Source organism: Manacus candei, unplaced genomic scaffold (genome assembly GCF_025592945.1).
Source record: "Manacus candei isolate 608988 ecotype Guabito, Panama unplaced genomic scaffold, ASM2559294v1 h1tg000050l, whole genome shotgun sequence".
Lineage (NCBI taxonomy): Eukaryota > Metazoa > Chordata > Aves > Passeriformes > Pipridae > Manacus > Manacus candei.
The window spans coordinates 17,617,172-17,634,686 of NW_026138098.1; the positions used below are offsets into that span (position 1 = coordinate 17,617,172).

The window sequence follows — 17,515 nt, forward strand, 5'->3', positions numbered from 1 at the left end:
AGGAACAAGTCATGTGCAGAAGACAAAAGAGGAAAAAAGAGGGAGGAGGGAAAGATTCCTGCAGAGGGAGGTGGCATTGAACTACTTATGGTTCCTGCCCAATACTCTTCAGAGAGAGATGTATCCCTTAGTATAATGTTTCCATCAGTGAATGCAGTATTCCAGCTTATCCTTTGCCTTTTTAAAACTCAAGTTAGCAAGTAATAACCTGCTTCTTATACAGGCAATAACCTGATCTCAGATTAAGCCAGTGTATGTTAGGGCTGGATTCAGCCACACCGTACCTGCCAGGGTGCCCATAGAGCCATGCTCCTTGCATGCCAGGATGAAGTGGCTGAGGATGCCTGGGGCAGACAGGGAGTCTAGACTCTCCTGCCCTAGGGTATGTGATATCCTGCCAAGGCCATGCTGAGACTGTTTAATCCTATTAAAGCATAAGCTGGAAGTACACGATACTCATTAAAAAAAAATAGCTTGCTTTGTTCCTGAGATCTAAACCCCACAGCAGCAGACACTGTGGGATAACCCACCATTATTGATCTCTGCAGGCAGGGCTTGCCATTGGCTTGCCATTCCCAGCACCACTGCCTGAAGAAATCCCACAGCCCTGCTCTTTGCTCACATATGGAGACATAGGTTTAGGATCCCTTCTCAGGACAAGTGCCAGAGCTAGAGCACACGTATTTCCAAAGGGAATTTGCAAATACAAGGGCCCAACCAGTCCTCCAGCTGGTGCTTTACAGGCACACAGAGTCCATACAGGGCCACAGCCAGTTGTCACTGTCCCCACACTGGCCTTCTCACTATTAAAGTACCGAGCAGACAAAACCAGGCACATCTTCTATCCCCCTCACTGGGTGTGTTGCCAAGTCTCTCACTGTTGCTGCTGACTTTGCATGCACAATTACAGAATGCTAGAAACAGAGTGCACAGAAGCCTTCAGGCTAGGAAAGAAGAAAAAAATATTAGCTGGTTGTGTAAGTCAATAAGTAAATCTGTTCAGGAATAGTAATCATTTATCAAAAGGTGGAGAAAAAGATTGAGAAAAGATAGGCTGTGAAAACTCATCCAGATCTCTCAATGTGTGGAAGGGGCAGGAATTCTTTGGCACGTGGAACTTTTCTGCAACATCCAACTTAAGCATGGGATTCAAGACTTCCAATGGTTTTAGCTGTTAAACTCAGTAATATCTGAAACATGAAGAAATTTTCCCCTTCCAAAACTGTTTATTTTTAAGATACTTGTGCTGCAGTACAGCACACATTGTTGGTTAGGTACCACACTACTAAGGAAGTGATGAAATCATCATTGTTACTTTTGTTCATTCCACCCATAATGAGTTGAAGCAATTCATGCCATTCAGAAAGACAGAGCTGTTTGTATCCAAGTAATCACTGCTGGCACTGCAGAGCTTGATGCAGGTGCGTGCCCAAGGACACATTTCCCTGAAGCTCACAAAAGGACCGGGAAGGAAAGGGCCAACCCTCCTGAAGCAATAACGCATCTGAACCTATAGAAATCAACACACTTGTCTGACCATGTTCCCCAGAGAAGCTTTGTGGGGGTGTCCAGATACTTGTCTGCTTTGTGGCTACATGGAGCTGGGCAACAAAAACCCCTCAAAAACAAATAGGAAGAGAATCAGTAAGACAACAGCAGCAAGAGGAAGACAGACACGTGCATGTCACCAAGAATTAAATAGTTGTCATTTCCTGTTTTGTGGATCTGCATCCCCAAGTACCAGAGCATCGCCTCCCTGTCTTCTGATAACAGAAAGCCTGCCCCTCAGTAGTGACCATAAAACCTGTTATTTAAAAGGACTATCACCTGATCCTGCTTCCCTGCCCCCTCAATCAACTGAGCTGTCATTCTTCTCTCCCCCTTGATGCTTGCTTCAGGTAACCTCCCTTTAGATCTTCACTAAAACTATTAATTCACTGTGCTGCTGAAGAATCACCATGGATCTTTCCATAGTCTCTGCATCCACTAACAGTTTACACAAAGCAGAAGTCCCCCATTCTCTCTACACAGGAATGTCTTTTTAAGAAAGTGATGTTGTCTAAAACAAAACATGAATTCTTTTTTACCACAACAAAAAAAATTACACAACACTGTCTTCACATAGCCAACTGCAAGTGTTTTTTTTCCAGAACCCATGCAGTCAGTTATTTCTTAAGAAGGTGCTTTATATGCTCTCCAAGGCAGTATTCATACTATCCCACATATTCTTGTTGTTGCTATGGAAATCATTCCTCCGTAAGCTGATGTGCAAATGCAGGTCTCATTGCTGAGTAGAGAGGCTAAAGGTGTGCATGAGTCAAACTATTTGTTGTGCATTATTCCTCTGCAGCCTCACTGCTGCTGGGGAACAGGGGAAGGAACGATTAACGTCTGCACTGAGAGTGCCTGTAACAAGGAGCTGTGGAAAGAGTTAGCAGGGTGTTAGCAATGCTAGAGAGTCATAGGAAAGCTCTGGCTGTTACCTGCAACCAAACACAATTTAGTCATCCAGCTCACCTGCTCTGGGTGCTACAGAAGTGACAGGATTCAGGCACGAGAGATACAAAACATCATTCATGGTGTTTTCAAACATTTCAGGGGGAAAGTAAGTCACAATGCATCATCATGGATACAAGGCAGGCAATACCCTTTCACACCTATAGGCCTGAAATTACTCAGAAAAGTGAATGATAAAAATTAGGTTTTTGACAAGAACCTGCTGGTGGCTACAGAGAGGCAGAGACTTAAAAGCTGCTGGAGATCCCTCTAACTCTGGTGAAGCAGCAAGACCAAAGGAGAAAACCTACAAAAATCAAGCTTCTTTGCATATGCTGTTTGGCAACTCAACTAAACATGGTTTTCACACTGCTTAATACCTGTGAATAAGCATTAAGGTGAATATTGGAGTATTCTCAGTCAAAACACAGCTTGATGCCAGCAGGCACTTTTCAATAACAACCACTGCCCTTTCACAATGCACCAGAAACACAGGAACCTGCTGCCTTCAGGACTCAGCAACCCTTTACCATGAGTTGAGATGAACCCCTTGGAGCAGAGGTCATGTGTGGCAGCTGCTGAGCTCCTCTGTACCCCACTCCAGCCAAACACAGGTACTTCTCTGCATATGGGAGGCTGTGTGAACATTTCAACATGAACATCCCACACCCATTTCTTTCCATCTCCCCTGGAATACTTGGCAGTAATTTTCATAAATATATTGAAATAAGTAGTATATCTCAAGGTAGTCCCCATGCCTTGGTAGTTTCTTAGTTCATCCCTTCTGCAGCCTGTGGGTGGGAACTGGGATCAAAGAGGGAACAAGGGGTGTAGGGAACTCAGATTTACAGTAGGTTTTTAAGGGAGAATAGGGTTTGTCTATTTTTTGCAAGTGTTAGAGTGACCATCTGAACATTCAAGATTTTTTTTTCTTCAAACAAGGAAACAGAAGGCTGTAGCAGAGAAACGCAGATTCATTAAAAAAGCAAACATGGGCTTTTTTTTTTTCTCCTTCATCTCATTGAAAAACCTGCTCCTGCAGAAGATTGACAAGCGGTCTATCACACAAACTGATGGTTCCTAGTCACATCTTATTTCCTTTCTTACTGCTCTACAAGAAACAGGTTTTCTACCAATCCTCTCCTCTGAATCATCTTCTGCCATAGACATTAAGGAACTCTTAGAAGCAAGGCAAGAAACTTAGAGTTACAGAGTCATAGAAAGTTTGTGAAGTTTTTATACCACTTTTTCCTTCTGTTTTGGTCAGTCACCCTGGAGAAAGGCAGTTAATTAAAGAACAGATTCCAAACACACAAACAGAAGACTGAACTTCTGCAAAATATCTCAGATCACAAAGACAATAATCTCAAAACACAACTCCTTTGAGGCACCATTACATATGACAATTAAACACAAACACAGTAAACAGGCTACAGCATATTACTGTAAATCAAGCAAGCAGATCTCCCTCAACTGTAGCCCAAAACATCGGCAGCACTTACCTCAATTCAGGGCTAGAAGGGAGTCTGTTATCACCTAAAGCTGCTGCACTCCTGCTTGCTTTCCCACGTGGAGGTGGTGTGGTCTGGTCTGCTCTCCTATCCTCTCTTATGAGCTACCTGGAGGGGGTCAGCTGCTCCGTGGTCCTTAGGAGAAACACCTGCTAGTTCAGCATAGATTGCTAGCAGAGTGCAGGTGGCTAGCATTTAAAACAAAAGAAGAATTAGTTAACGATTCTTTATAAATATTGTTGGTTTTAATTATTCATGAGCTATAATGGGCATTTTTGTGGTTAAAAATAACTTACTCGATAAATACCTCCTAGTATTCTAGTAAGCTGTTATACCATCTATTGAAAATGCAACGATAAGCAAATAAAAGTGTTTCTAGTTGCTTTAAGAAGATACAGTATGAATGTGAATAAATTACATTAAATCATACTATCATAAAGAAGTATCTTGTGATTTATAAATTCCTACCTTATGTAAATTAGTGCCACAGAATTCTGCAGCCCCATGGATAGCTGTCCTTTGTGTTGTGGTATGAATAACAAACTATGCCTCAAAAGCTTCCTAATAGGTGGGTGGGAGTTGGAGAATACAAATGACATAAGAAACTAGAGGGCTTTATTTCAGGAACAGTTTAGTATGTTAGAATATAGTATCAGAGATTAGACGTTATGGATTAGAGATTCACTGTCTTGTTAGGAAGGGTGTAAAAGAAACACTGAAAGAATAGTAGAGATATGGCAAAGAGCAATGTACACATGTGCACTTAACATAATTAATCGCCATTCCTGTTATTTTTAGTATAATGGCATTCACAATGAATCATAGCATGAGTGCAAATTTAAGAAATGTGATTGTGAATGGATTTGGCACAATCTGTTTATGACACTCATAAGTGAAGACACAACGCCACCGTCAGAGGGATTAGGAAGGATTCTTTTCATGTACATCACAGCCAAAACCTATAAATTTAAATTCTGAAAAAGTTCTTAAATTTGCTAATCATTAGGGCTCATTTCATGTGCCTCATTTCATGTAAACTGATTGTGTCTTGGCATCCAGTTCAGGGGTTGAGTTTGAGCTGAAATGCTTCTTAAAATATTTGATACTCTTCTGTAACAGGTGTAAGTGAATTTAGAAATACAGATCAATCAAATGATAGACTGAATTCAATAGTTTTCTAGGATAATTTTCTTCAACAACAGAACTAAAACCCAAGTCACACCAGAGACAACATTCTTGCAAATGTTAAGGAAGCTTATGTTTTCAGGGATTTCTTCATTATAAAGTGAAAGATTAAATTAGTACATGTCAAGAGACAGGATGCACATCAGAGAAAGGGGAAGAGGTATTACTGACTCAAGTTCTGCTAACTTTTAGTTTTCCCCTGGGGCAGACACTATTTTTCTGCTTTGCATGAGGAAAAGTTACTGAAAAAGGACTATGCTATGGAAAAATTACTGAAAAAGGACTTCTACCTCTCATCTCTCCATAGCAATTGCACCTTAATTTATGTGTGTGATGACAACAGGGGACACAAAATACACATTTCAGTGCCAAATCCTAGAATTAAACTGCAGGGAAAAAGGAGGGCTTGTCAGCATTTGAGAAGCAGTATCCTTTCCATCACACTCTGTATGAAGTACACCCTAAGATATCAAAAGCTCTCAGCTCTGATTAACTCCCACAGGAGTTTAGTGACTCAGCACCAGGCAAGTGATCTCAGCACATTTCAGGATGAGGCCGTTTCCCTACTTGATAGCAAATATTGCAGTGGCTCCTTAAACTGAGTCTATACACATAATTATGCTCTAGTAAATCTCCCCATCAGTGCATCAGCCCAAAATTGGTTCTCTCTTGGCTGAACATTATGCAACTTGGCTTCACTTGACCAGCAACACACCCAGAGGGTCAGATATAGGGGAGATATTTTCATCTGAGTAGACTGTTAGTGAAACCAAAGGCTATCCATCTTTCCCTGCCACTCCCCTTTGTTGCTGGATTTATTTTCTGACAACATTTGTCCTGTAAACAAGAAAGAACTCATGTGCTTGTTTTTGTAATTTTAAAAATAATCCCAGAACCTGTTAAAGGTTGATAGTGTCTAATGCAATGTGTTCTGTCCTTCCACAGGAGAGGAACTGGGCTCTAGTGTTTTTTTCTCTCACAAAGCAAAGAAAGCAAGTGATGTTTCCTTCTCTTCTGGCTGTGCTTTTGGCCTTGATTTCAGATCTCTGTCCATCAAATCTAGATTTAGAGCTGGAAAAAGACAGATGATCACACATTATTATCAGATGAACCAATTCTACTGACACTTGGGGTGGCAGTATGCAACCTACTTCAAGAGGAAACTTCTGGTTATTTGGCTGTTGAACACAGCCAAGTTGTTGTTGTGCACACAGTAGAACTGTTCCGAATATTTTCACTAAGTCCAGCATATCCAGGATGTGTCTGGACATGATACGTGATCAGATCAACTGTGCCACCCCCTTGTGTCTGGACTGGAGTGCCCTAAAGGCACTGGAGCCTAAAAAGAGCTGGTGCAGTTTGTGTCCCTAACAGCTCCCATGTGTGAGATGCATTGCATTGTTGGTCACTGGCCTGCACTGCACCCCTACACAGTATAGTAGTTTCTCTGTGGGCTTTACAGCTCCTCAGGCTGTTCGTGGCATCTCACTGTATGTTAACAAAAAGCAGATTTTTGTAAGATTGCAGAATTCTGTGAGTTGGAAAATTGGTTGATTCATGGAAACATTATTTCAGGTTAGTTCTACAGTGTAAATCGGTAGAAAGGCATGTTTTTGCCAGAAGATTGACTCAGGATTACTTGGAGAAAGGAAGAGCAGAGTAATCCAGTGGAAACATCACGTTGGTTGGTAGCAGCTCAGCTCCCTCTATTCATCAACAGAATAAATCCTCCATGTGTTTTCTTCTGATGATACCAGACATCAGCACAAAAGGGCCCACTGCCTTTGGAAGCACAAACTTCCAAGTGCTATGGAACAGGATGCGCATGTCCCTTGTCCTGCTGTAACCTGGAATTGAATCTGATTTAAATGCAATTCATAGACAGGGCTACTACAGTTACACTTTCTCTCTTGCAGTGAGACACAGTGGCAGCTACTCAGTCCTGGTATATCTATAGTGGTAGAAAACAGTAACTTGATACAAAGAAGGCATCAGCAGCAGACAGAACTCACTGCTCAGTGACAGTGGTTTGTGGTCTAGGAGTACAGCTCCAGATGATGTCAGGATGACAGCTCAGTATCCCAGCCACAGTGGAGAATACACAATTGTCCCCATATGACATGAAAGGTGACACTGTCCACAACACACAATTTTAGCCATTAGACATTTGTCATGAATATCTAACAGCTGCAGCTGGGAATAATTTCTAGTGCGAAGGTCTTGTGTTCCCTGAGCAGACAGAGTAGACGGGGGAGTCAGCAGCTGCTGCAGTTATTAGTCAGCCAAAACTCTGCAAGCTTCTGACCCCACATGTTTTCCCTGGATTTAGTGGCTCCATGAACCTGCAGCTGCAGAGGCTGTGGAGGCAGTGTTGCACTTGCTCTGATCAAGAAGTGTGTTGCAGCTCCATGTTCAGCTCCTCGGAGTAGCTGAGTTTGTCCACTTCTGACTGATGCTTCTAACAGTTACTTCACTCCTCTTTCTCACTCACAACTATTACGAGTAATAAATACCTCCTGTCATTTTTAAAAAGATACTATTAGCAACTACTCCCTTTTATCCCTCATGCTCAAGCCATCTTAATGAGGTAGGAAGTATGCTAAGCTCACAGAGTCCACTGCACTAGTTCAGCCTAGCAAAAATCTCACAGATAAATGTCCTTGCAAGCTGGGAAGAGATGATTGTGGAGATTAAGCTATGTTTAGAACAAACAGCACTTAGTGAATTTTTCAAGTAAGTTTCCTTTTCTCTCCTGTGAGCAGAACTGGTATTACTAACTTGTTCCTGGGAAATCTTGTGGTTGCATTTTTGTGTTTAGTTGACTTAGAAAAATATCCTGAAAGAGAGGTGAAAAGCCTTGACACAGAGACAAGTTGTGCACTTCAACAGGGTGATGTTTGATTGCATCCAGGGATGCTTTCATATGTATGCTCTGCTTCACGTGACAGTTCTTTATGAACCATCTCACTGGCTGACAGCACACAGATGGTAGGACAAAAGTGAGATAAATTTGCTATGTGCTGGTCAAAGAGAGGGTGTAATGATTAGTTTTCATCTTAAGTGAACTGAGGCAACCAGTGTCAAGTCCAGAATAATTGTGGCACAACGTTCTGAGAAGATGCTGAAGGTAGCACCTATTTCATTATTACTGGGTTTTCAAAAGGTGATGTAGACTAATTTATGATTTTGGATTTCTGCTTTTAACTGATGATGCTCTTACAATGTAATGGAGTAGCTCAAGGGTTTCTTCTGTTAGCATCATCTCTGTTTTGGACATATTGGGAAGTTTCATACTTGTCTGTGGCATCTCAGGAGATGATGGATTTTAGGAATAGACTTCAACTCATATAAGTTATGAACTGAATATTACCTGGAAAAAGAAATAGATAGAATATCCTGAAATGCACGGGGAAAATTTACCATTTCATCCCGAAACCTTTGAATTATTTGCTTGAATGAAATACTGGAATTACAAAAATTTAAAATCTGTTCAGTTTTGTATTTGTAGGCTTATACTTTAAAAAAATCTATAGGTACCACATGGACTGACTCCACCTGGCTGTAACTTTGTAATGAACATGGAGGAACTCTCAGACCAAGAGTCTGCAAGTTACCTGATTCTGTTTCTGAGTTTGTATCAAATTCCCTTGTGGTTTCTGATGGCTAAGTAATTGCTACAGTCCACTGTGCTTGGTTTTATTTTCAGTAAGAAATGGGTACTGTAGTCTCTGAGTGTATTAGATACCATTTTCAGAAGTGTACACTTCACTGGAGTACTTCTGTGTCAAGTCAGTGATTTTGGGACAGTTCATAAATGCAAAATGTCTTTTGTGTGTAAGGGAGAGCAGCACCCCACTGCAAGTAGAAAACAACTATGGAGTTGCTTCAAAACCACCAAGGCCAGTTACCTTGGCATTTACAGGTGACAAGAGGTTGCAACATTTTACAGGTTTGAAACTTTCCATTTTAGTCTTTCTTTAAATAAAAATGTCATAAAGATGTCAGTGAAACTCTATCACTCTCTGAAAGCTGCTACATGTCCCTGCCATTATTCTTAGACAACTACCAAGAAAATGTTTGTCTTTTTTTCCCACATTCTAAAGGCTCCATTAATATATAGATAACTGAGATCTTCCTGAGTAGTAAATAATCATATTAATTAACGATCATGTGAAACAAAATACAAAGAAAACATACACTCCAAAGGACTATTTATGTGCATGTTAGTGCCAGTAACTCCAATGGAGACAAGTGGGAGATGCACATACAAACAAAAGGGAGAATACGTTCACCACAATGGATGGAAAAAGGCCAGCCTGGAAGAGAGTGGAATGCATAGAGGGATTTTAAGCAGGATTACAGATGCCTGTGGCAACTCATGACAATAAATTATAGTAAGATCAAAGAAAAACAGAATGCTTTGATAAGAGATTAACAAGTGCCCTTCTCAAATGTACAGTTGTAACTAAAAGCAAATAAAATTACATTTTAATCCCATATTCAAGGTATTACTTTTTCCCCCCTAGTTTTATTTATGAATGACTTCTGGCACCTGGGGATAAAGACAGCTTCTTCAATGTCTTCATAGAGCCAGCCACCAAATAAACATGCACTCATTATTTTCGTGTACGTATCAGGAGTTCTGATACAGGACATGGGCTTTGGGTGCAGGTGGTGTAAATTTCAGAAAGATTAGGTGACATGCTTAAGCTAAAAGGTAAAGAGAATCCAGACAGCAAGGCTGCTGCTTTTCTTGGATTGATAGCTAAGTATTTACCCACTCGTAATAAAGATAAAAGCAAAAGTGGATTTGCTTTCATCTATTTTCTAAAATAATTTCTTGCCCTAGAATATAATGAACACGTGCACTATTGCTTATGCAGCGCAGTAAAAAAAAGTAGTTCTTTGAAAAACCAATGGAAAATTAAGCAGTAAACTCATAAGTTACTACAAATGTGATTATACTTTCATGATCTTATACAAAATGTAAAAAAAATGCCTTTTTTTTTTTTGTTAATTTACAGCTAGCATGGGAAGATGTATTATGACTGTTCCCCTTCAGCATCAGAAGAGCAGGCACCCCAAAATGCATTCTGCAGTGACTCTGAGATCACAGAAGTATTTGCAGGTGCTTGATGCTCAGCTCAAAACAGAAAGGGTAGGCCTTCAAATCTGAGCATTTTAATGCTGCAGTTGTCTAGAAATTCTGTCCTTGGAAAAATCACTTTCATGTGACTCTTCCTCATTTCTGAAAAAAATGTTCAGACAGTTAAATCTCATATCCATCAGAAAAAGGAATCTAGGTGTTTATTTTTACATTTCTTCTCCATGAAATTTAGTGTTTCATTTCTATTAATGCTGTCCTGTATCCTCACCCTCGATACACCAGGGGGAGGAAGAAGTATCTTCCTGGTCTTTCTGTCATGTTATAGTGAGAACAGCCTGCCTCTACACTGGCTTTGCCACACAGATGGTCTAAAAAAGACATGAAAAAAGAAGCAGAGTTCATAGAAAATTTCTTACAGGATATGTGAGTTAGATATAGGCAGAGCTTCAGGAAGAACTGACTGGTCCTAGTCACAGCCTAATCACCTTCTTAGCTCCCTAATTTGGATAATAACAGACTTTTGGGGAAACAGCCTACCCCATGGTCTCCTTATCCAGCTGACTGTGGTGTGAAGATGCCTCGGCTGAGACAAAATAGCAACGGGGGAAATTTCTGGTATTTCCCCTGTGAAATAACAACTTACTAAAAATAGTGTCTGCAGATTGCAGACCCAGAGAAACCAACTTAGATAATTCACTCCTCCTTCCTCCTTTTTCATACGCTCCCTACACTTTCTCCTGAAATGAATCAGAATACAGAAATCCCATGTCAAAGGGTTGCAACAGACTCCTGCAAAACTTCTGTGTTACAGAAGGGCACAGGATTTTTCTCCAAGTTCATCATCTGAGATAAATTTGCCTCTGATTATGAAACTTTAGAGGACAAGGTACATTTGGGGTTTTTTGCCTGCTTTCTTTTTTTTTTCTTGGTTGGTTTTTAATTACTCTCTTCTCTAAAATTAAACTCAAATTGCATTTTTGGTATATGCCGTGTACCTATAACAAATTGACAAATAAAGGGCAAATTGACTTTTGTATCTGTGTTTGCAGTCACAGAAATACTTACCCTCTAGCCTCAAGAGGATGACCAACATAATATGATGTAATGTAATTTCAAAGTTGCATCAATGCTTTTCCACCCTCATTGGTATTATCTCATTCAAAGGAGATATTTGTTAAAAATAGCTTGGATACAAATCCAATAATACCTCACTGACAATGAAAGCTCATTTCATGCAAGGGGAGAAAAAGCTTTTCAGCAATTTAATGTGAAGCAGGTTTACACATTTACATTTTAATTGCAATATGTTAAAAGCAAAAAAAAATCCCCAAACAATAAACACTCCCCCCTAACCCCCAAACATAAAAGGGTTACTTTTTCCTGATAATAGTGATTTTTAAAATCTCCTCGAGCTATTTCTAACATTATAGTGGGTATGACTTCTATAAATGAGAGAGAGGCTGCTCTGCCTGAGTGCATGTATTATAAGTGTTGTGACACACTACTGTTTTGCTAAGAGATTACAAAATCAATTCTTTATGAAAACATCATTATACTTCAAAGCAAAAGCCACCTAATTCCTTCTCACTTTGGTTCCCTGAGCTCCCTTTTATTCACGAGGTGCAGGAACCTCCCTAAGGTAGAGCGTCCTCTTGGGTTGCATCCAAAGCTCTCACAGGACAGCTTCAGTGTCAATAAAGCAGAGAAGCTCCTTTTTGTTATTCTATAGCTCCCAAGATATTTTGATTGGCTGAAAGTGATGAAAGAGTAAATAACAGGGAGGCTGACCTGACTGGGTTCCCAGAAAACACAGGGAAGAGTTAACCAAAGCTTTATCAAGAAAGAACCAGACACATTACATGCAACGGATGCTAATCCATGTGGTTGGATGCAAAGCAGATCTTTTCAAAAAAGTCTCTTTTCGCAGGATGAAAGGTCTGGTAGAGAGCACCATTCATGTTAATGCAGTTTACTTGGGTCTTGCCAAAGCATTTCATTTCATGGCATATGTTGGTATGATTAAAAAGCATGCATTGTATGGAATTAAAAGGATGTACTTTGGAAGAACTAAAAGCTGGCTCAGTGACAGATTGCAAAGTGGTGAGAGTAACGAGTGGAACTATTTCCAGCAGATTCCCACAAGGATCAGTTCCTGGTACAACATCGTTTAGTATGTTCATCACGTGTCCAAACAATGATGTAAAATCAGTCCCAAGCTGGTTGGGGGCTGGAGCACTTACTGTGTAAGAAAAGGCTGGGTGAGCTGGACTTGTTCAGCCTGGAGAAGACAAGGTTTTAGGGAAAACAAGAACAGCCTGTGAGGTTACAAAGAAAGCAGAGCCAGGGTTTTTACAGAGGTTTGAGGGAAGAGAATAAGAGACCATGAGCACAAATTGAAAGAGGGAAAGTTTCAACTGCATATAAGGAAAAAGAAATCACTATGAGGTTACTCAGGCATTGAATCAGGATGGCCAGGGGGGATATGAAATCTCTTTCCTTGGAGGTTTTTAAGATCTGACTGGATGAAGCCTGGAACACCCTTACTGAATTAAATTTTCACTTTGTTTTGAGCAGAAACTTGGACTAGATGACCTCCCACGGTCTCCCCTTGTGAGGAATGTAATTGGGTTGATTCTGCCTGGAGAGCGATTTGGGAATCCTATTGGATAACTACTTCAACATGTGCTGTAAAGTAAGGCTAGAGGGAAAAGCAATGGCTGGAGGTTATTTGGTCACTGCTGTTAAGCAGCTCCCCACAAAACCTACTACCTTTGCAGAGCAAAATAGAAGCAGCAGGAAGTGAACATCACTCCCTTGGGTACAGCCTGTGAAGTCTTGCACTGCTGCCCAGTGGAGCTCTCCTACATCTCCTGAGCTGTGTAAGTGGAGAGAAGGACAGCTGGGAGCTAGATCTGTTCCTGGGCATGCTATGAAGCATTTCAGAGAGAGGTTTGTATCACCAAAAACTATAGCAGAGCACTACTGGGGGGAGAGGGAATACTTAAAAGCTTTCAGGCAAAGCTATAGCAAGATTCAAAAACTGGAGGCTTTAAGTTAGACAATATGAAATTCTAAATAAAAATAAAGTTAAAACATGCCACAGCTTATCTGGAGTGAAGTTGAATTCTCCCTTGTTGCCAGTCAAAAGTACTGCCCATACTTTACTGCAGAGCAGGTGGTCAGTGTAGATGTCTGTTGGATCATGACTCAAGTGACCAGGATTTGCAGGTAGGCTCTCACTGTTCTCTACTTTAAACACTTTTCCCTTCCTGCCTGACTTGGAGCTGTTCTGGAGTATTCATGAATGGCAGAAACCTTTTAGACAAGTCCACACTGATACAGAAAAGCCTTTTTGCAGCAGCTGAAGGAATAGTATACATTGTTGACCCCACACAAATGTAGTCAGAGGTTACATGAACAGCATCAGCACAGGTGTGCTGGAGCAGTGGGACCCTGACCTATATTGCTGACTAGGAAGGCAAGAAGCCTATAGACAAACTCATTTGACCACACATAACAACCCTCCGGGTGTGTTTTGCTGCACTTGCTTGTTAGCTGAGATCCATTAGGATGAATTATCCAGATTTGCATGTTGTAAAAATGCCATTATGATAAAGCTCACAGCCTCAGATAAATTTAAATACCTTGTTTTTAAATAGAAATCACAGTTGTATTTTTATCTATTATGTGAAGTCCCCAACTCTGATGTCATTTGAGGAGGGGTTTTTTTAAGGTATATCTTAAGTGATGCAACTATTGACTCATTGCTGGTTTGGGTTTTGACACCAGAGGACTGTGTTGGCCAGACCAGCAACCTCCTAGATTATGACTCCTTTGTTTCTTTAATAACAACTGATCTGAAAAAAATGGAACTGTAATCTAATTTTTTAATTTAATAATTTCTTACATTCTAATTTTGTACTGAGAACTAACTTTCTATTCCTAGGTGAAATAGTTTTGTGGGTATTTTTTTCCCATATGGAAACAATGTGCTTCTCTTTAGCAGTTTCATACACAAAAATACACATTGATAAGAAGTCTCTAAACAGATGACATTGCAATTACCTGACCACTCTAGAAAAAGTAGGCAGAAATACATATCACTGTCTTGAAAAAGCTGGAACATGAGCAGTATAATTTTTATATTATAGTTGACTAATTCCCAAACTGCTTTGTGTCAAAAGTATTAAAGATGAATAAAAGTGTTTCCTGCCTTTTATGGAAAACCAACACCTAAAAAGAAAGAGGAGGAAACAAATGCAGTTCTTGCTATATACAATTCTATACTGCTCTGTTGTATGTGGATATATGTAAAGCATGCTGGATGCTCACACACACTGCAAAATAAACAAGCCATTACACACCAACACATCACTAATCCAAGAGGAGTAAGCTATAGGTCACTATTTCTTCTGTGTACCCTGGTTATGAATTTATCTTTGGCTGCAAACATGTGGAACATAATCTGCTGGATCAATAACCTCTTAGGTGCATAACCCCTCCCCAGCAACTGATTTTTTCATTCCTTTACTTATTCAGCAGTAGGAAAAGGACAAGAGACAGCCAGGCACAATGGCATCCAAAGGGCAGCATCTTCAGATGCATGGACAGAGCCAAGGGCAGAGTGCTGGAAAAGGTAAGATAGACGAGTACAGCAGTGAGGGCATTGAAAACAGGATGGTCGTACACTTGACAGGAGGTGGCAATATCATCTGTATCACACATGATGCTTTCACTCTACCATTAATCTCTTAAAAAAATGAATTACAAACATTCTTTACACTAGTCAGAGAGTTTCCGTTTTGATAGCAAGGAGCAGGGTGTGCCATAGTTTCCCCTCTGTCATGCTGAGCCTACCGTCCTTTTGTGTTTTCTCTGTGGAGGATTTTTGTGACAATATCCAGTTGCCTTACACCTTGCTGATCATTGCTCTGCCCTTATCCTTCAGTGGAGTGGCAAAAGTTTTTCAGATTCCCGTCACACGTCGCCCACTGACCATCTGCTATTACCACTGTAACGAGAAATCACTTGGTGAAAGGTGATTAAGTGGTTGCAATCCAGGACAAGGTTAGAAGCTCATTAAGCTACTTCCCCTCCAATATTAAGCAATAGTGATAAGCCAAGAGTCTTAGCTGATATGAATCAGTGCATTTCTGCTATTTCAATAGTGTTGCCTTGGTTTACATGACATTTAGCTTAAAAGCATTTACCATCAGGTTAATTTAGATCCCAGCCTTTGGTTCAAGTGGGTTTCTGTGTGCCACCATTTTAAAACAGAAACTTGGGATAATCAAGGAATATTCTTTTCTATTCTGTATTATTGTTTTAGTCATCATGGACAGAATGCTTTAAAGATAAATAAGCTGTGGGGTCTTGGTAGCACTCATGATGCAAGAATTTGGTTTCTGTTTCCCCTCAGAGCACTGAGGTTTCCTGTAAAGCTACTCTCACTCTGGATTTATGTACCATTTGCAGAGGAAGCCCTATCCGCTTAAAGCTTCCAGTTAAGCCTTTGCTGAGTCAGTTTTATAGTCAGTTTTGTATATCAGGTTGTTAAAAAAAAAAAAAAAGGAAAGCAAAAAGAGGGAAAAGTGAGCTTCAAATAAGTCCAGAGGAAGTTCATAGCTCCTTAAACAGTTTTTGATCTTAAAGCAAGCATTTCTCTTTCCACATCAGGTCTCTGCTGTGATCTGCTTCTGCTAAACCAGAAGCACTCTGTGCAGCCATCTTTTAGGGTTGTGGATTTCAAGACAATCTCCCAGATAAGATTCACAGAACAGAACAGAGTGGGGTAAGCTGTTGCAGCACCTTTGTAAACTAGAAAAAGCCACAGGGAGCTGAAAAATTGGTGTGAAAAAAAAAGTCCGGCAGTGTGATTCAGGACATACCACTTGAGGGGAATGATACTGTTGCTGTACTTAGGTTTGGAAAAAAATGTCCTGAAAGGTTCTCTTGCTAGCACATACTCTATTTTAGTTCTGGGACTCATCCTCTAATGTCATATATATTCTGAGTGGTAAAGGAACCACCTGATGTCCAGCTTCATTTCAGGGAAAGGGAGGGCATAGGTATGATGGGCACTAGAAGAGAAGTTTGGACGTACTCAGATTACTGGGGGATAGTTCAAAGGAGAGACACCTTGAAAGGTCAGTGTCAGGAATGCAGCATGCTAATGATGCTAATGATACAAACAACATGTGGGATAGTTATGTCTTGATTTGGTAAAGAACTTATGTACAAGTCGTACTTGGAGCACCTGAGCAGCTGTATTCATTTCAGCCAGGTGACCCACATGCCTGCAGCCAACCTTACACCTCATCAGACAGGAGCTCCAAGCATTACACAATTACAGAACTGACTCTTCTTGGCATTTATCCACACTCTCTGAATGCAAAGATTACTGCATCTTCCTCTTACAAAACTGCCTTCTGCTGGTGGTCATTCTTCAAGGTACTCTGATTCATGGCAGAAGAAAAGCTTTCCCAAAGGATTCAACAGCTTTTTTCCCCCAAAACACACACATCATCTGTGTGTATTTGTCTGTATCCCATCTTATTGTCAAAAATGAACAAATCACTTCTGTGCCCCTATTCTCTCATATCTAAAAGGAAAATATTGCCAGTATTAAGTTTCCTTTTTTTTTTTTTTTCCATAATAGGACATAATTCATTATTTGGCTTATGACCATTGATGGACAAAGTTCCAGAAAAATGCAAATCTTGCTGTTTTGGGATCTTACACTGATTGTAACTTATCACATCATAGGCCCTTTTAGCACCAGAGACATCATTCTGGCTTAGTAATCCCTCAGAGAATTCCTTCCAACAAATATAGAAGACTGTCATCATGATGAGAAAAAGCCTTTCCCCTAAAACTGTTTATCATCCAAGAATAAATAGCAATGAAAAAAATGGGTTGCCGAGACTTTAGAGGTAATAATCAATTTATCAGGAAGATATTGCTACAAGCATTGTACATAAGCCACTTACCCTTTCCAGTGTCTTACAGTGATCTGAATGTCAATTAAGAAAAAAAAAGAAGATGAAGTTATAATGCTGTATCAACAGGCAGCTGTCCTAGTGGGCACTGGGAACGCAGAATGACTCGCATTGCTGAGCAGTGCAGTCATTGCCAAAGAATGATGAGCTCACATTTCATTCCGATTCACATACCCGGTGTGGTCAGTCTGAGGCTCCCCCCTCCTCGCCCAACTGAC

The 17,515-nt window shown here is 40.4% G+C and overlaps 1 long non-coding RNA gene across 1 annotated transcript; it reads right to left on the reverse strand.

The window, feature by feature from the left end:
- Positions 1-6,125: 6,125 nt before the first annotated feature.
- Positions 6,126-17,381, reverse strand: LOC127476991 (uncharacterized). Its single transcript, XR_007906805.1, has 3 exons — positions 17,289-17,381; positions 15,157-15,310; positions 6,126-6,263 (listed from the first exon to the last, which is right to left on the reverse strand). It is a non-coding gene; the product is annotated as an uncharacterized LOC127476991 (long non-coding RNA).
- Positions 17,382-17,515: the final 134 nt, after the last annotated feature.